Source organism: Triturus cristatus, chromosome 3_2 (assembly GCF_964204655.1).
Source record: "Triturus cristatus chromosome 3_2, aTriCri1.1, whole genome shotgun sequence".
NCBI lineage: Eukaryota > Metazoa > Chordata > Amphibia > Caudata > Salamandridae > Triturus > Triturus cristatus.
The window spans coordinates 311131028-311146305 of record NC_140584.1 but is presented as its reverse complement, the minus strand read 5'-3'; the positions used below and the strand labels follow the sequence as shown (position 1 = coordinate 311146305).

At 48.6% G+C, this 15278-nt stretch overlaps 1 protein-coding gene and 1 long non-coding RNA gene across 2 annotated transcripts in view; one reads left to right on the top strand and one right to left on the bottom strand.

The window, feature by feature from the left end:
- Nucleotides 1–15278, bottom strand: part of LOC146857246 (pancreatic secretory granule membrane major glycoprotein GP2-like) — a 606316-nt gene that overhangs the window by 383141 nt on the left and 207897 nt on the right. The window lies entirely within an intron of this gene.
- LOC146857248 (uncharacterized) lies at nt 1228–2756 on the top strand. The gene is made up of 2 exons (XR_014979881.1): nt 1228–1610; nt 2322–2756. It is a non-coding gene; the product is annotated as an uncharacterized LOC146857248 (long non-coding RNA).

The window sequence follows — 15278 nt, the reverse complement described above, 5'->3', positions numbered from 1 at the left end:
TGGCTCATTCTGGGTGTGTTTAAATGGGTTTCAGTTGGTTTTCACCTGTCTGTGATTTGCACTCATGCAGGCACATGCATCAAACCTTTTTGCGATCGCAAAGGGTGCGAATCGCAAAAATAGGCCGTTTGCGATCGCAAAAGTCAGTGTTGAAATGCATCAACTGTATATTTGCGAAAATCCATTTTTTCGCAAATATAAGGAATCGCAAAACATTCTGCGAATCAAATAGCGAATCGGTATTAGCGTGTCCCAATTACCGAATCGCAAACAACGAATCGCAAAATGTATGCATGACAAATCGCAAATAGCGATTTCCATGAAAATCGCAAATTAGCGATCGCTAAATAAGAAGGATCACAACCAGGTGGTAATCATGAGTGCAAATCACAGACAGGTGAAAACCAACTGAAACCCATTTAAACACACCCAGAATGAGCCAGCACTGTTCACAATGGCAGGGATTTACCTGATGGCGAGGAGGATGAGGCTGCAGGCTGCCGCACAGAGACGGAGGCGAATGAATGAGCGCATCTTCAGAGTCCGCATAACTTTGCTAGGCCAGCAAGAGGATGAGATATACGACAAGTATAGGCTCAATGCAGCAATGATCCATGACCTAATCAATGAATTGGACCCCATAATGCAACGACAGACACGTAGGACCAATGCCATCCCAACGCATGTGCAGGTCCTATGTTGCCTACACCTTCTGGCGTCAGGCAGTTTTCAGGGGGTCATTGCTGTTGCGGGAGGTGTGTCACAAAGCGCACTTTCAAGAATATTGAAAGCATTCCTTGATGCCATGATGGCCGTGATCGGGTCTCATATCAAGTTCCCTACCACCGCGCTTGACCTTGCAATAACCAAACAGGAGTTCTACCAGATAGCTCGTTTCCCACATGTTTTGGGTTGTATTGATTGCACCCACGTTGCAATATGTCCCCCTGCAACACAGGAATATATATATAGAAATAGGAAATCTTACCATTCCCTCAATATTCAGGTTGTTTGCAATGCCAAAAACATTATCACTGACATTGTTGCGCAATTTCCAGGGAGTGCACATGACTCTTATATCTTCAGGCAAAGTGGCATACACACCCGTCTTGTCAGGGGAGAATTTGGAGAGGGACATCTGCTTGGTAAATATGTGTTATAGTTTATCACTGTCATTGTACGTATGTCAATGTGAAGCTGCCACTGACTCTTTGCTCCATTACATGTAGGTGACAGCGCATACGCCTTGCGTAATTACCTAATGACGCCTTACCTCAATCCCACAACTGCCAATCAACAGAGGTACAATGCAGCACATATTTCGACAAGGAACATCATAGAGCGCACATTTGGGCTGTTGAAGAGCCGATTCAGATGTCTACATAAGACCGGTGGAGCACTGAAGTACAACCCTGAACAATGCTGCAAGATAGTAGCGGCATGTGCCATGCTGCACAACATAGCGACAAGGGGAGGAATGGACATCGAGGTGTCTGACAGCGATTCGGAGGATGGGAACCAGCAAGTGCCACAACACCATGCAGCACAAGGGGCAGGCGCAGCAGAAGGGCGTAGGAGAAGATTTGACATCACACAAAATTATTTCTGAGGTGAGTAATGATGACACAGAAACTGACTATTGCTATCAGAGTATTCTTTAATTAAATAAAATTGCCATGAGTGTTCAAGCACACTTGTAATCTGACCAGTGCAATGGACATAAGTGGTTTGCAAATGTCAATTCACTTGTCACTCTGTGAAAAGTCAAATCCAAATAAATGGTTACGTCACCATAGTGGAATGCACTTGTACATGCCAGTCTAGCGCTTTTTCCCACGAACACCCAGACGCCTGTCAGACCCAGCATTGTCATCCGTTATGTTGGAAGCGGCGGGGGTACTGCTGCGTGTGTTGCGTCTTCCTGCAGTGCGGACTGGAACTGCCACACTACTTAGGCTTGAGCCACCTTCACTACCCTCTTCGGGCGTGGAATTGTTGGCCGCAATTGTGGAAGCATTTAGCAAATCAACTGCATTTGTGACCTGGTCCAGTGCTTTAGCCACATCGCCGCTCCAATGGCACATTTCAGTTTGCATGGTCACAGACCTACGTGCCAGCAGTGCAGTTGTCGTGGCCAATCTATTGTTTGATTTAGCAAACATTTTCAATTGCAGCATTAGTTGACGATGCTGTCTCTTCTGGGATACATTTCCCTCATGCATCACCTTGCTCAGTTGCTGCACACTTTCTGACAGTACTGCTATGTTGCTAGCCATCTTGCCAACTTGCAATTGTACTAATCGTGTGTTTTTTGTCTGCAGGCGCTGCATACGGAGCATCTGTCCCTCAAGACCACCCCAGACATCACTTGGTTGCTCCTCCTGCTGTGTCCTGAGTGCTCTTCCTCTCCTACGCCGGGCTCTGTGATTAGTTCTGGGGACCTGTGGTTGTGTTTGTGTGATGGAAGTTGTCTGGCCATGGCTGCCACCTGGTGTTGCATCAGCCTCATCATCTTCACACTCCATGGTGACTAGGGATGGAACAGTAGCCCTGCGTGACTTTGTTGGACGTGAGGGATTTATTTGCACCACAGGTGTGTCCATCTGTTCACCTGCGCTGGTGTCCTGCATGTCTGGGGAATCGCTATCCACATCTTCTACACGTTGTGCATCTGTGAGGTGAAACAGTGCAACACTGTATTATTTCATGTCTGTGATATTAATTGCACAGTAATAAATTTCTGCCTTTGTAAATGATTTTATACTCTATTCAGCTTTTTTGGGTTGTTACTCTGAGATTTGACATTTTAACTGCTTGACCTGACTACATCTCCCATAATGCCCCTCACCTACTGAATGCATTGTGTACTGGATGTTCAGGGTCTGCACTTGGGCTGTGCTATGGTCGAGTTCTACCTTTACATTTTGTAACACTAAGAAAACATACATTCATCTTACCTTCAGATGTGTTTGCTGCTCCGGACGTGTCCAGCTGGGTCACACCAACAACAGCTTCTGGCTGGATGGTGGATTCAATCAAGTCCTCCATGGGAGTGTTCCCAGTGTCTGTTGGTGTTCCCCCTCCTGTCTTCTTTGCCTCCTTCAGGCGGTCAGCTATGCGCACCTTAGCCCGACTGCGCAAGTCGTACCATCGTTTTTTGAGTTCTTCAATGGTGCGGTGTGTCACCCCAATGGCATTGACCCTGTTTTGGATCCGGAGCCAGATTTTCCTTTTCTCCTGCTCTGCCACTTTCAATGATGCCTTTCCAAACAGCTTGTCATGGCTGTGGACTACTCCCTCAATGAGGGTGTCAATTTCTTTTTCTGCAAATTTAATTTTGCGTTTCCTGCCTGTTTGGCTCTCCTCTGCTGTTTGTGAGGCTTCCATTTGATATCACAAGTTTTTCTTCTGTCTCTGTCACACTCCTGTTCTGCTCCCAGAGCCAGCTCCCTCCTCTCCCTGACACTGTGCACTGGAAATGAGGCTGGTGCTGCTCACTTCCTGGTTGTGATGTCATCAGGATGCATCAAAAAGCGACTTCGGTATTAGCGATTTCGCTAATTGCGAAATCGCTAATAGCGAGTTCGCAAATGCCGAAATCGCAATTTATTTAGCGATTTTTAGCGATTCGCAATATTCTCGCAATGTTTTTGTTGCATCGTGTTTTGCGAGTCTTTATTTGCGATTCCTTAAAATTCGCAAATAAGGACTCGCAAACTCTCTTTTTGATGCATGTGCCTGATGATTACCACCTGGTTGTGATCCTTCTTATTTAGCGATCGCTAATTTGCGATTTTCATGGAAATCGCTATTTGCGATTTGTCATGCATACATTTTGCGATTCGTTGTTTGCGATTCGGTAATTGGGACACGCTAATACCGATTCGCTATTTGATTCGCAGAATGTTTTGCGATTCCTTATATTTGCGAAAAAATGGATTTTCGCAAATATACAGTTGATGCATTTCAACACTGACTTTTGCGATCGCAAACGGCCTATTTTTGCGATTCGCACCCTTTGCGATCGCAAAAAGGTTTGATGCATGTGCCTGTCAGTGATTTGCCCAGAATCACAGAATGTGGACGCGACCTCGAGGCTCGAACCCTGGTCTCCTGCACCAGACGCGGCAGCGTAGCCGACGGACCACATCCTCTCCCCTTTCACAGTGCACTCCAGTGAGAGTACTCGGGAGCGTATCATGGAAGTGTGACCGCACTTATTAAAAGCTTACATTATCATTCCCTCTCGCAAAGCAGGGATGTGCAACACCCCCACCAACTTTTTGGGCGTGGGAATTATAAGTGAAATCCAGTTACGTACTAATGGGTCTCATCACAAAAAGTGTCTTCTTGTAGAGGGTCACAAAACGACTTGTTAATTAATGTAATTAGTCAGGTGGCAATTCCCCCCCCCCCCCAACTGCTCTCAACTCTACCCCCTCCCTTACAACCCCGCCCCCTCCCCAAGTGTGTGGCTGCCAAAGCAGGGATAACGTCTGTCTGGGACAGCAGTCCTCCGATTCGGTATTTGCTTTCCAGAGCGGGAAATATGTGTTTTTCTAACGAAGCTTGTGTCCACTAACGGAATAGGGCTGCTTTAAAAACAAAAAAAAAGTTCCAAATTTGGGAAGACTAGTGCCTGGTGCTGCTCACAACCCACTCCCGCCCAGAATGCCATGTCCACAATCTGTTACCAACCCAACTAGAGCAAGGGTCACTCAGGAATGACAGCCACAAACTATCCATACCTTCCTTTCCAAATGACAAATGGAGTGGCGCCCGTTTCATACCCCCTCCTATTAGCGATTTGGAAACCATTGCAAAAAGAGTCGGAAATAATTTTTGGACAACTATGATTTTGCAAATCGCTGGTTTGAGAATGCAAAATAGCAAGTGCATCCTTCACTTGGAATATTTTAGAGTTAGAGCTGCAGGCTACTAGGAAATAGATATAAGCAACCGCTACTCACTGTTTCCAGATGTGCAGTCTGCAGTGCATGCAAACATTCAGAAAATCATTCACTTTAGAAAGCGCACCTGTGTGAAAATGCATGCATAGCTGTGCCCAGCATGAACACATGCCTTCATGATACGGTCCTGTTACATTCCAGGAGACATTTAGCATGAGCTAATTTCCCAGGTAATTGTGAAAATGTGCAAGGGGTAGTGCATAGCTCCATGCAGCTTGGTGCAGTACCGCTTATTAATTATAGTCCCAACATGTTCCCTTTTACCCACTGCCCGGTGTTGCCCGATGGGCCTGCCCGAAAGGCCCTCCCGGGGGTGATGTCTAGGCGCACTTGCTTCATATGACATAACCAATAATAAGACCGATCTGATCCCACGTTAAGTTGGGGTCAGTTGCCTTAGCCCTCCTAATCTCCTTGTCCTACCCTTTCCACCCCACGCCCCTGTAATCATCATGTGCGCAAACAATTCTGCTCTGGTAGAAGGACATTTGGGCTCCCAAGCCAGTGAAACGTTCGGCCATAACTGCCTGATAATTGGAGAACCCTTTAATCCAATGGACCAAAGTCTTTTCAACCCTCTTTTTGTACGGCCACTGGCCACATTCCCTGGAGTGCGCACACTCCTTGCACCTTTTAACTTCCCCCCTAACAGGCTTGTCCAGGAGTAAATCAACGATATCCCATACTCCCCTTTCTAGATCTTTTCTTTCACCTCCCACACAACATGCCTGCCCAGACGCTCCCGCAGCGAACAAATGTCCCCCAAACGCAAGCTTGACAGCAGCTGTGCCATACCTGAAATCGCTGATTCTTGATCCTTGGAGGGTGCTCCAGTCGCCGCCGCACTGCCTTGAGTTAGTTCAGTGGAAATCTTGCCCTTTTCCGTGTTGTCTTGGGTATCAGCCAGGTTGTCTGCTGAGCCCTGACTACCCCCGGCACTGTGCCATCATCCCCTGATGCCACGGCAGCCCCAGGCTGAGTCCCTGGGGGCCTGGGCTCCTCCACCTGCGCCACTAGCTTCCTATCCTTCTCCAGGTCATCACCCTCTGATAACATGGCCCCACTCACAGCCGTAGGGGTCCACATACCAAACTTGGACATCCACGGTAGCACGGCGTCCAAATTGGTCACTAAATCAGGCTGACTAGGCGCTCCCACTGGATTCCCTCCCCCCGCTGGTAACTCACTTGGCGCACTCGGCCTCACGGGCACAAACCTTCTTCGCTGATCCCCTTCGGTCCGGCACGAGGGCCCTGGTACCTTCTCTTCAGGTGTCTGCGGGGGCCCTTGACTTTAGTTCCTGCCCTGCTTGCTCCTAACTCTCTTAGGCACTGGCAGAAATGCTGCTTTAGGGGCCACCCCGCCCGAGTGGGCCTCTTTTCTGGTCCCCCATGCCCACCCGCAGGAGGGCGGTTCCTCAACTCTGACAAGGACTGGTCCATGGTGTCCAGCCCTGGACAGCATTCCAATACCTTGCCAAGAAAGAAATTGTTTGGCCGCAAACGGCCTACTTGCGCCCTTCCCTGCACCCCCTTCACAACCACGATGGAGTACAACCAGTATCTCCAACAAACACTGGCGGATTAAAGGATAATTGCTGCCCTTTAACAACCACAGCTAAGCAATGCTCCTATCCCCAAACTACAGCAGCCCTTCCTGCATGCTACTTTTACTCAATGCCCTGCGGTTTGCCCCCAGAAAGATCGGCAATGCTTGCACCAACCCATGGAGCTGTCTTAGCTGCTTCCAGAAACCACCTAAAAAACTAAACCAACAAAAACCTGGCACCACCTAACAACAAAGGTTCAGCAAAACCTACAATCCCCTCTCACCTAGGGCCTCTATGCCAGAGCCGCCACCGCACTTGCTAAAATTGCGGGTTAGGCGAGTCGGACTCAAGCCCGTGCGGCTCCCGGCGGGCCCTGCAGCGCTCCTGCTGCGCGGCGACGCAGACGATGCCAGAGCCCAGCCCCTCTGCTGACGGAGGGTCTCTCTCCCTCGCTATAGTCCGGTCAGCTGCGGAGGAATCCAGTGTCCTCGGAGGAGTTTAGGATATCTGGGAGAAAGGAACAAGAAAGTAGTTTAAAAGTCCAGCCCTACCCTTCTGGCGGGGATCGGCACCCCGCTATAAGCGCGGAGCTCCCGAGGCTGGGGGGCGGCTCGGCAGTCACTTCCTTGACATAACAAAGAGGACGGCGGTGTGGGGAAAATATGCAAGAGGCATAGTAAATCCCTACAAAATCCCATTCCATGGACAGCTGCAACTTATGTAGCACTAGAGTGTACAGGTGCATTTGAAAATGCAGAAAAGTGTATGTAGCACCCAACCAGGAGGAGTGACATCGGTAGCGCTAGATCACCAGAGTGTTTGAAACTGCGCAAGAGGGCATGCAGCTAGGGCCGGCTTTAGCACTGGTGTCGTCCTGTGCGCCCCCCACAGGCTCCTTCACTGCCACCCTTTAACAGTGCCCCCTCGAGTCTCCATAACCACTCTCTTTCAGATGTATTTAATTAGTTATATAGCGCCACCTATATCAGTGTATGGTGCCAAAGCACTTTACATCACACATCCATTACACAGAGACAACCAATCATATGTGTGTAAATTAGTGTATAGCAAATGTTGCATAAGCCAGAGGACTTCAAGGTGAGTCACATGTCATCCATACTGGTACACAGTATAGTTTAGGAGTGCTTAGTCTGGAGAAGCACAGACTCGGAATTTAAAAGATAACCCCATGGTTGGGGGTTACATTTAATAACAAGGATTTTTTTTACCGAAATGAACCCTTTTTGAAACATTAGAATGATGAAAGAGGGAGGCAAACATCATAATGCTTCAATCTATACCTTACAGTTCGCATGCAGCTCTCGGATGACACTTATTAGCTCATTGTTCCATGTTAAGATTTTAACATCTACACGACTAGTAAGAAAAGGATCTCTCTGACAAAAGTTCTACAGTTTGCTGTGCTGTTACCTGGAAGGAGGATTCGCTGCTGCAGAAGGGAGGACCCAGTCAACACCTCGCGGAACCCGCTTCGCGGGTCCCGCATCGCCAAGGTCGCCCAGCCGAGTGTTGTTACCTGCAGGGTGTGTGCGCGAGTGACAGGGCTGCGAGCGCTGGGAACCGGGACTCACTCTCCCAGGAGCCCCGGCGATCCCGAGGCCAAGTCACCTGGCCCGCTCTCCCTGACCGCCCCGCCCTGCAAATCAGCTGAAAAGGAGCCCGCCCAAGCGGGAAACCGGGAAGTTCTACAGTTTGCTGTGCTGTTACCTGGAAGGAGGATTCGCTGCTGCAGAAGGGAGGACCCAGTCAACACCTCGCGGAACCCGCTTCGCGGGTCCCGCATCGCCAAGGTCGCCCAGCCGAGTGTTGTTACCTGCAGGGTGTGTGCGCGAGTGACAGGGCTGCGAGCGCTGGGAACCGGGACTCACTCTCCCAGGAGCCCCGGCGATCCCGAGGCCAAGTCACCTGGCCCGCTCTCCCTGACCGCCCCACCCTGCAAATCAGCTGAAAAGGAGCCCGCCCAAGCGGGAAACCGGGAAGTTCTACAGTTTGCTGTGCTGTTACCTGGAAGGAGGATTCGCTGCTGCAGAAGGGAGGACCCAGTCAACACCTCGCGGAACCCGCTTCGCGGGTCCCGCATCGCCAAGGTCGCCCAGCCGAGTGTTGTTACCTGCAGGGTGTGTGCGCGAGTGACAGGGCTGCGAGCGCTGGGAACCGGGACTCACTCTCCCAGGAGCCCCGGCGATCCCGAGGCCAAGTCACCTGGCCTGCTCTCCCTGACCGCCCCGCCCTGCAAATCAGCTGAAAAGGAGCCCGCCCAAGCGGGAAACCGGGAAGTTCTACAGTTTGCTGTGCTGTTACCTGGAAGGAGGATTCGCTGCTGCAGAAGGGAGGACCCAGTCAACACCTCGCGGAACCCGCTTCGCGGGTCCCGCATCGCCAAGGTCGCCCAGCCGAGTGTTGTTACCTGCAGGGTGTGTGCGCGAGTGACAGGGCTGCGAGCGCTGGGAACCGGGACTCACTCTCCCAGGAGCCCCGGCGATCCCGAGGCCAAGTCACCTGGCCCGCTCTCCCTGACCGCCCCGCCCCTCATGTTCCTCCTAACCAACGCCTACAAGAAGTGACGTGCCTCGCTGCGCGGGAGCGCGCGGGAGTGCCCGGGGCTAAGCCCGGGCAAAGGGCGGGCCCTCTGTGGCCCTCAGAGGCACGAGAAGGCGAGGCGAGGCCACCCCCCTAAGGTTCGCCGTCTGGGATTAGTAAGGTACAGAACTCTATTAACCCTCATTACCCCCAGGTCTTCTGCCATCTGCCTGTGGATCCTGACACATACCTTGGTCAATTGGCTCGGTCGTTTGTAAGAGGTAGGCATTATGGTAAGGAAAAAGCCCGCATCTGCTGCGACGGAGCCCCTCAACACAATGCTCTCATATGTGGTTCAAAAAGTCAATAAGATCAACAATGAGAGGAGGCAATCGCTAGGCTTGAGCCAATCGCCAGTTCTTCCGTTAGAAAGCCCGCCCGCAAGGGCATCTGCTCCAGAGTTACTGACCACACCGCCAGATCTTCCCCAGTCGAATAGCCTAGTTTATATCCCACAAGACTTGGCCAGCGATGCAGAAGATCCTCATGTTTTGGTTAACTCGTCGGCCAATAACGGCAATACCTCAGAGCATAATCACCAGTCATTTTCCATCGAGGAAGTACCGTCACCGGGGCAGCCCGTTCCACGGCCAGTGAGAACCTGTAGAAAATCTCACTCAAAGAGAGGGGGGAAACAACAAGGCAGGAGAAAGGCAGCTACACCACCCCCAAGACGTGAAGGGCAACAAATTGACTTTGATGCCGATGCAGAATCCAGACGTATTGTTGATGATGAACTCTTTAATCGGATCCAAGATATGATTGATATAAAAATTAGGACAATCATCAAGCCCTTGATTGGTAAACTGGATAAATTAACTTCGGAGGTTAAGAAGGCGGGGGGTGCACAAAGTAATCTGGTGGTAGAGGTGGCCAATCTATCTGCTCTTGTCACAAAATTGGCATCGGGAGCCGTAGAGGCTCTACCAAATGAGAGTGTCCCACAGCCTACACTGCCAGTGGGGCCCTTAGCAGTAGCTTCAACTCTATTAACGGCTCCCAGTCAGGACCTAGCAGGTGGAGCCGCGCCGACATCATCATCAGGGGACATAATTGGGACAATACATGAGGATATATCAGCCCAATTTATTTTGGAAGCCTCCCCAGTTGTGCTAGTACTAGCTAATGTCCCAGTCTTAGCACAAAACAAAATAGAATCGAAACAGGACTTGAAGGATAAAGCTCTTCATTGGCTTACTACAAACATGACCATGGCCCCCCAAGGGATGGATAGTTTAGCAAGGGATATTGTTATGACCAGGAGGGTACCTTGGATTGGGTCCAATCCCAAAAAATTTAAGGGGGACTGTGTGATTATAAACTTTGCCAACACAGAAGTCCTCCCAAAAATTTTGAATAACATCTTCCCACCCCAAAGGCGAAGCGGCTCTATAGTCCCGCTCACCCTAAAATTCTTCTATAGTGAGGCTCAGCTCCCTACCTTTTCTAACCCTACTAGAGTTAGGAGAGCGAATAACGCCCCAAACTGGGAAGGCGGTTTTAGACATAGATTCCCCAACGAGCGCCCTGGGCCTATATTTAACTTTGAGCACGGAAGATCTAACCACGCGCATGAGTCAAATTTGTGGCCTCCCATGCCACCAGACCCTGCCGTCAATGGTTGGGGCCCGGGTTGGATGGGCCAAGATCCCATTGGGCGAATCAATAGGTTCGTACCATGGGCGAGAAACGATTACTTTCCGATACGCCCAAATACCCCTTTACCTATGTGGAACATCGCAGCTATGGGTCAAGGTCAGGCAGCTACCCCTTTTGATTGGGGGGGCGGATTGGGGAATAGGTATGCTCCCTTAGCGGATCTAAACAACTGCGATTGACTTAAACCTTGCAATGTCCGAGCAAGTGAGTCCATAACTAGACCCGAAATAAACCTTAGCCAGTGTTACACCAATGACGGTCTCCGCCTGCTTACATTTTATGAAACACTTGAGAGTTATGTCCCGTTGGACAACCCTGGGCTATCATACCAGGGGGAGGGTTGCATAGCGTCAACCCTGAACATCGTTCCAACACAGAACGCACCTGAGGTAGCTCAGAACAAGGCGGTCAGATCCTTAAGCTTAGCTGAGGGGTGTTTGTTGGGGGAAAAAGAGCTGAGGTTACCTACCAACGCCTGTAAAATTATAACATGGAACATAGCTGGCTCATCTGCAAAACGACAGGACCAAGCATGTGTGAGCTTTATTTCTAAGCAACATATAATTGCCCTGCAAGAAACGTGGGACATATCGGCTAATTTCTGGTGGGATGGATTCACCTGCTTCTCTATCCCTGCAGTCCCTAGCCGCATGGGCAGAGCTAAAGGAGGTTTGGCCATTATGTTTTCTCTAGATCTGAAGGGCACCTATAGGCAGATAAATACAGATTCCGTAAACATCCTAATGGTTGAAAGGACGACTAGTAACAATTGCAGGACGATATATATTAATTTTTACAACTCTAGGAACAGCGAACACAGTGGGAGTAATGTCGCTAACCTAGATAATATCTTAAATAAAGTGTCTCAGAATATCTATTTAGTTTATGAGTTTATCCTATTAGGAGATTTTAATATTCATCTATGTAATCTGGGTTGTATGGGAAGAGGTGACAATGTAACTGAGGGGGGTGAGGAGGCCCCTCGGGGCCCCCACTTTGAACACTCTACAGAGGGGCTTGAGTTAGAAGAATTATTAGCAAACCATGACCTTTATGAACCCGACAAGGGCGTTAGGGCGCCAACCTACATTGGCAGTCACCATGGCTCAGTGATAGACTACATCTTTGTTTCACAAGGTATTTTAAACCGGTCTATGGTCTATTGTACAGTCATAATACCCTACAGTGACCACAACCCTGTACTACTTGAAGTGGCCTGGGGTGGCCAGATGGGAGCACCGCCAAAAGCACTTAAACCAGCACACCCCCTGAAACCCTGCGACCAAGACAGACGACTGAAATGGGCCAAAGTGATCCCGGATAATTTCTATGAAATACATTTTCCAAAAATAAAGGACAAAGTGGCCATCTGTCAAAAATCGGGGGCGCAAGGTAAAGAAATTATAGAGGCTTTTGAGGAAATTTGTGGCCAGGTGGCTAAGGATCTTTTAGTCAAGCCAAAAAAAGGATTTTCTGGAACAAAACGTTGGTTTGATTCTGCTTGTTCAAAAGCGCACAGAGCATTGTTGACAGCGTTAAAAACCTCTCCCAGGGCTGGGGAGGATATTGTTAGATTAAGGAAACGCTACAAGGTTGCCATTAAGAACCGCAAAGAATCCCTTAAACGCGAAGCATGGGAAAATCTCCTCTCAGCTGCAGTATTGAAGGACAGTAAAAGATTCTGGGAGATCATTAGACAACCGTTATTTTCTGAAGACAATAATGCTCTTATGGACTGTGTGATCACCGACGACAAATGGCTAAACCACTTCAAAAATGTATATGAGGGTGGGTCCAAAGGAACTGCAGATGTTTCAGTACCTGCTATAGTGGCAGACCCGTTGGTCTTCAACCCCGAAGAAGTAGAAAAAGCCCTGATGGCCACAACAAGACATAAAGCTCCCGGCCCTGACGGTGTTCCTGCTGATTTTTTCATGTACTCTCCCAAATTGTGGTCGGCGGTATTGTCGAAAGTGTTTAACGCAGCCAACAACCATGTACCCAGTTCTTGGGCCACATCCACCATAGTCCCTATCTATAAAAATAAAGGCCAGCGAGATGATCCCGCCTCCTATAGGCCCATATCTCTTTTGGACTCAACGGTAAAAATATTAGGCAGAGTTCTTCTAGCCAGACTTAATGACAACGTTGAGAGCCGTGGAGGGTTGTCTGAACTACAATATGGATTCAGAGAAAAAAAGGGGACGATCGAACAATGTATAAACTTACATCTATTAATTTCTAAATATACGGTGGCAAAGGAGGGCTCCATGTTCCTTGCATTTATGGACCTCTCCTCTGCCTTTGATCTGGTGAACAGGTCGAAATTGTGGCAGTTATTGTTGGAGATGGGCATTGATGAGTCTTTGGTTGTGTTTATGGCTAAACTGCACCAGGAGCTTTTTGCAGCTGTCCGAGTCACAAATGATGGCAGACGTACCCCCCTGTTTAAATCCCTTAAGGGGGTGCGGCAAGGCTGTATTCTAGCCCCTGTATTATTCACCATCTACATCAACAGGCTGGGCAGTCACCTGCAGGGACAGGCAGCCGACGTTCCGCATGCAGGAGATGTCAAAATTCCAGCGCTCCTGTATGCGGACGATGCAGTGCTGATAGCCCGCACTGGGGTAGGCCTACAGCATCTCCTGGACGCTTTTGGTAGCTTCATGGAGACGCTGGACCTTAAGGTCAATGCCTCTAAATCACACACGATGGTCATGGGGCGTGAATGCAACAAAAAAAGACACAAAACATTTTTTTGCAAGGGAGTCCCTGTCACCAACGTGTCCACATTTCCATATTTGGGGGTAATATTTGACCAGAAAGGAACTTAGGGCCCTCAGATAAGAGCAAAAAGATTGGCGGTAATAAGATCCTCCTCAGCGGTTTTGGGCTTTGCTGGGAAGCTAGGGGCTAGGCCCATGCAAGCCCTTCTGAAAATCTACAAGAGCAAACCAGTGGCCATAGCGGCCTATGGTTCCCAACTGTGGGGTTACGTAAACCCGGATCCAATTCAGAGAGCAGAAAATAGATTCATTAGATCCTTGCTCTCAGTCCCGCAATCCACCCCAACGTATTCGATCCATAAGGAGGTGGGTCTGCCCTATCTGTCTGATACCCTGAGCCTTGCTCCGCTAACTTTGTGGCTGAAATTGTGGACAAATGATGACCTACCTCTGAACCACAAGATTTTGCACGATGTCTTATCCTTGGATAAATACACCAGTATCCCTTGGTTGGCATATGTAGCTAAAACCCTTGCAGATCTGGGTCGCCCAGATCTTTTTTCATCTCCGGAAACTATTAGGAGACAGGACATAGTAACCATCAAAGAGTTATTTAGGGATAGGCAGGAAGCACGGAGGGAGGATCTCGAAGTGTTGAAACCCGCAGTAAGGGCACATAACCTCCTGGTTTATACACCCTCACTCGCCCCCTACTTGAACTTTGTCACATTCCCATATCACAGGTTTTTATTATCAAAGTTCCGATTTAATTTGATACATTTTTATCTAGGTTCATTTAAGACCTGGCAGAAGCCTGAGCAGGCCCCACCGTGCTGCTGCGACAATTTTTCGGTGCAGGATACTCTGCACTTTGTTATGTTTTGTAGTATATACCATGAGCAGAGAAAGAAATATTTGTTGCCTATTTTGAAAAAAGCTGGTTTTGTCCAAGTAAGACCAGCCCTGCTCTTTCTACAACTACTACCTAACATACATGTTACTTTTTGTATGGCAAACTTTCTGGTAGCCGCAATGCGGGCGAAACCTGTTAGCCATAGCTTACTTTAAAACTTCTCTTGTTGTTTGAGCATGTTTACGTGATAGATTTGTATAGAAATATTTTATCCATGTCTAAAATTTTTCTTCTGTTTGTTTATTAGGTTTTTTTGTGTGGGAAATGTAAATAGATGTATAGTAGGCATTGCATTGCAAATATTCTTTTTTTTGTTTTTTTTGTTCTTTGTATGACTTGTAATAAGTCGAATAAAGATATTCTGACTGACTGACTGACAAAAGCACTGACCTATTTAAACTATGAGCACTTTGTGATGTGCATGGTACACATTCTTTGCAGCAGGCACATTAACTATATGTGCTACCATAACATGAGTTAAAACTTCCACTTGACAAAACTCCTTCTCTCTCCAGGAAGAACATTAATCACCGTGTAATCTTGACATTATTATTTTTGTATGAAAATTGTGGGGGCTAGCAATGCAGCAGCAGGTGCTTTTAAAGCCATAAAATTCTTCCAAACGCGACCGCCCCTGGAAGAGTCGGCAAGCTGTGCGGTGGCACCGGTCGCACCGCCCTAGAGCCCGCCCTGCATGCAGCATTCCACTGGGAGATTAGTAACCTAAGTAGCACTAGAGACTGTGAAAATTTAATAAAACGCAAATGGTTGTGGAATAGACTTTGGAACAGGTATAGGACATGCAGCCACTGCATCGAGAGCCACTACCTTTAAACAATGCACTTTATCGGTAAGGTAAA